General features: G+C 54.3%; 1 protein-coding gene across 1 annotated transcript in view; it reads right to left on the reverse strand.

Annotated features, from left to right (window-relative positions):
* Positions 1-4,010, reverse strand: part of CSUI_007993 (d-3-phosphoglycerate dehydrogenase) — a 10,118-nt gene extending 6,108 nt beyond the window's left edge. The window contains exons 1-6 of the mRNA XM_068068133.1: positions 3,523-4,010; positions 2,855-2,982; positions 2,011-2,094; positions 1,130-1,217; positions 550-706; positions 1-105 (exon numbers count right to left, since the gene is read on the reverse strand). The exon at positions 1-105 is cut by the window's left edge and continues 376 nt beyond it. The gene's annotated coding sequence lies outside the window, so the exon portion shown is untranslated. The remainder of the gene's footprint in view (positions 106-549; positions 707-1,129; positions 1,218-2,010; positions 2,095-2,854; positions 2,983-3,522) is intronic.
* Between the last annotated feature and the right edge of the window lie 249 nt (positions 4,011-4,259).

The following is a 4,259-nucleotide window of genomic DNA, read 5'->3' on the forward strand; positions in this document are numbered from 1 at the left end:
GTTCTTGCACCCTAGAGCTTTTGCCTTTTCCTCTGTAATGAAAGGGTCATACGCCAGGACTTCCATCCCCATCGCAATGCAAACCCGGGCAACGTGCGTGCCGACCTGCGAGGCCCACCACCCGCACGAACGTGAGCTGCATAGGCACACACTTGCTTCTGCTTCAGAAAGAGAAACCTTCTGATAGGTACCACGGTCTCGTGGCACCTATCGTCTGCGAGACAGGTTTACCAAGGTTAGGTAGCCGTGTCTCACAGAACGCGGTAAAAATACTGTCCGAGCGGGTAAGTAACCACCCATTCTCTGCGATCGGGAGCTCCGGCCGACGTCACCTCTGCTGTCGGAACTACAATGGACATGAAAGCTGCCTACATCGCGGACTTCCTTCTGACAGCGAGAACTTGGCTCTTTCCCGGCGATGGCGGGACAACTTCCCTTGGCTGCGATCAACGCAGACTTGCTTTTGGTTTAATGGCAGCTCGCCCCGCAGCTACAGCTCAGAAGTGAGAGTGTACTGCACACGCCACGTGATTACGCATTGCCCCGTACCTGACCAAGACCGATGATCCCTATAGTCTTCTGATTTAGTTGACGACCCATGAATTTGCCTCGCGTCCATTCTCCTCTCGTAACCGAAGCGTCCGCTAGTGGAATTTTGCGGGCTAGAGACATCAACAGGCCGAGAGTTAACTCCGCTGCGGCAACCCTGAAAATGGAGCGGAGAGAAAGAAATGGAAAGCCGGACTCTACTAGCGCTACCGCCTGGATTTGGCCCGCTTGTTCCTCAGCAGATAAGATACCGTCATTCCTTCAGGAGCTACAGCATGTGCAGCGGACGGCCGAATCAGGAGAATGCTCCTCTACTGATTCGGTTTGAAACAGTGAGCGTTCATGAAAAAAAGGAAACGTTGCGCTGTGCGGCTTTCCCAATAACCAAAAATACCGGGACCAGCAAGCTGCCCTGTCTGTATGGACACAGATCGAGTACGGCTGCAGCCTAAGAACAACTTCTCTGTGTGTCTTCCATCAAGATTTTCGCCTGGCATGGCAAAACGAAGCGCGGTCACTCCAAAAAGTAAAGGAAAGAGAAGGTCAAGTGATTAGCTAACCCCGGGAAAAACCGACTCACGTGTTGCCGTTCGGCGAATTCACCACGTAGACTCCACGGGCAGTGGCCGCGTCGACACTAACATTGTCAACTCCAACGCCTGCTCGGCCTGCTCAAAAGAGAACCACAACAGCGTTCACTCTTGGTGTGCAACCACGGGGACTCCACGGAGCACAGACTGATTCGAAAAGGTCACCGCCTTCGACGGAGAAACATCCGCAGTTGCCAGCGCCAGTACACAGATGTCATCACTCAGAAAGACCTCCGACGGAAACATACGTAACCGCTGACCTGGTCGAATATCTTGTACCCCACCGGACTGTCGAAACACGGCGTCGGATGTATCGTGCATGTTCGCACGAAGCACAGGTCATTCTGCAGCCCGTTCACCAAATTCGGTATGGTCACCGAGGAACAGTCCGCTGCCTCAGTCGTCTCTCAGCAGCTGCTCGTTGTGTTGTAACACGACCGGCTGAGATGCACGTTTCCAAAAACGCCACACAACAACGGACTGCAGAGAACTGTCACAGAGGAAACTGCATGGACACCACAAAACAGTTGATATGTCCTCAAGGGTACAAACCAGGACCCTCTGTTGGGTACCACAGGCCTTCCCAAGCCACCACTGTGGCACTCATGTAACGACATGACGCGCTGTTTTGAACTGTGATCCGAGAAGTGTTTACACCTCCACTCGCAGCCACGGATCTGACCCTCTTCGAGACAACATACTGGAGGCGTCCGGACCACGAAAGCCTTGCGACGGCTTTGTCGTCGCATGCATCGTTCGCAACAGTGAATTCAGTAGACAAAACGCTGTGACGAAGCACTCAGCCAAGATGGCACGGACTACGTAAAGCTAGCCCTACTGTGCACAGTTTGTTCGGCCTTCCACGGCTCACCAATAATTTTCAGTTTGCGACCGCAGTTAATCACTCGCTCCGTGACCCTTGTGCCACTGCGTACCATGACAGCATCGTAGTCCCCTGAGAAACAAAGAAAAAAGATTACGTGTTCCTGCGGAGTTGATGAAACTGCTAGTGCAAAACACGGTAATCTCCGTGTTGCAGCTGTAGAGGCAGGACCAAGCGGAGCAAGGAACGATCTCGTCGGCCTGTATATATGCAAGAGGGAAGAGCACTCTCCGGGAGCCCACCAAGAGAACACTCTTCCCCGGAAGGAAGCGAAATCTGGCGGACAGGACGCAAAATCACTCATGCAGTTCCAGTCCGTCCCTTCCAGTGCTGCCGGAAAATAGGTCACAGAGAGAGATACCCGCTGAACTGGAAAGCACGCTTGCGCGGGTGTGGACCCGGGGGACGCTCTGAACACGACGGCCAAGCCTTTTTGAAGAAAGCGAGCCACTGGCCTACGCAAGGGTCGGTGCCCTTTGCGGGACATCAGCTGCTCGAAAGCTACCCATTCCCGCCGACGTGGAAATGTGAAAAAACTTGCAGGTCATGCACGCCCATATACCCGGGGAATGCGAAGGCACACCGGGGCCGACGGAGATGCGTCGGCGCTCAGAAAGCCGAGGTGCGGATGCCGCTGTTGGAGGCGGCCACTTACTCCGAGAAAAAAAACTCAGCGCACCTGCTGAGCGAAGCTCAGTCTGAATAAGAACCTAAGAAGCACGGGGCCGGGAAACACAGTCCACAATTCCTCAAGACGTGCGTGTACACGGCTGCTGCTGTCTCTCAACTGGAAGAATACGCCCCTCATCCTCTCGGAACGTTGTACACGTACCCACAATGTTGCAGAGCTCGTCCTCCGAAAGTTTCAATCTACTATCGACTTGCGCGAAAGAAGAAAGAATATCCGTGCCAGCCTGATCGAGTGGGTCGCAGACCAGCACCCGGACAGGTTCTCCATTCCTGATTCGCACGGACGAAATCCAGCCAGTATATAAAAGGAACGAATACAAAACACTGACATGCTAAGGTACGGGCCATCTGCTAAGGTTCTGCTGAACGGAAAGCAGACTGGTATCTCTACGCTGCTCGCGACTAAGCCGATCACGGGTGAGAAGGTGACACAGTCCTGAATCCTAGAGTACGGAACTCCGCTAACTGTCAGAAAGGAAAGGAGCGAAGCACCTGGAGAAAAGGATCCGCACGAAGGATACACAACCAACCAAGCGCCTGTGCAGGGCAGCCGGAGTATTGCACACGAACCGCGTTCAATTCCGACACAAAAAACACTACGCAATGCTCCAGCCGGGCGATGGAATGCATTGGAAAAGTGGTTTGCTGAGCTAACAGCCCGACACTTCGATAGGAGATTCGCCACTCGTTGGGAGGCACTTGGTGCGGACCGCGGTGCCTCCAAGAAAACAAGTGAAAGAAAGCAAGTCCACACGTCGGGACCGTTTTTTTTCAACGGATATGCACTTCACGCCCTCCTCTAGGACTCACTTTTTCTGCTTCTTCAATGCGGGCGAAGGGCTCTCCATGGCGACCGATTGGCTTAGTGTCTAGTTACTGACAAGGGCACCCGCAGCGACCTGCTCCAGGTGACAAGAGCAGTCAGAAACCTTTCCGCAAGCAAGAAGAGTATAACACCGCGACTTTTCTGAGAAACTAGCAGGCCCCAGGCCAAAGACAGTGATAGAACTTCGTCGACCGTAGACCGCAACGCGTGCCACAAGACAAAAAGGTTGGAGAGTTTTCCGTGTACGTGTGCTCGGTGGAAATGTAGGTGAGCTTTCCTGTCCCGCCCCAGGGAGCTCGCTTCGCGGGTGGAGCTACAGCACCGGGATCGATAAGGTCACCTCGAGCGATCAGAGACGCTGTCGTCCCGTATCGGGTTGAGGGAGCAGTGTGGGGACAGCGTGGCTCCTTGCCACCATGCCGGAAGACGCAGCGGGGCAAGGAAGAAACTAACCCGAGCGAGCCCCTTTAGCTGGTTACTGCTTGTAGGAACGCTTTTCCCGATGTCGGGAAGTCACAGAGCTGCTTTCGCAGACAATTCTCGACACCGACGAGTTTCTGGAGGCTGGCCCGTGCTCGCCTCACCCGCCCGTGAAACCGAACTGACTGCCGGTGTGTTGCAACGTGCGCGGAAGCGTCTCTAGGGAGGCATCCTGTTTTCACCGGGACACCGGTGCAAACAAAAACCGCCCAAGTCCACACTGTTGTGCCTGTAGAAGGCA

The sequence above is a fragment of the Cystoisospora suis genome (assembly GCF_002600585.1).
Source record: "Cystoisospora suis strain Wien I chromosome Unknown contig_4356, whole genome shotgun sequence".
Lineage (NCBI taxonomy): Eukaryota > Apicomplexa > Conoidasida > Eucoccidiorida > Sarcocystidae > Cystoisospora > Cystoisospora suis.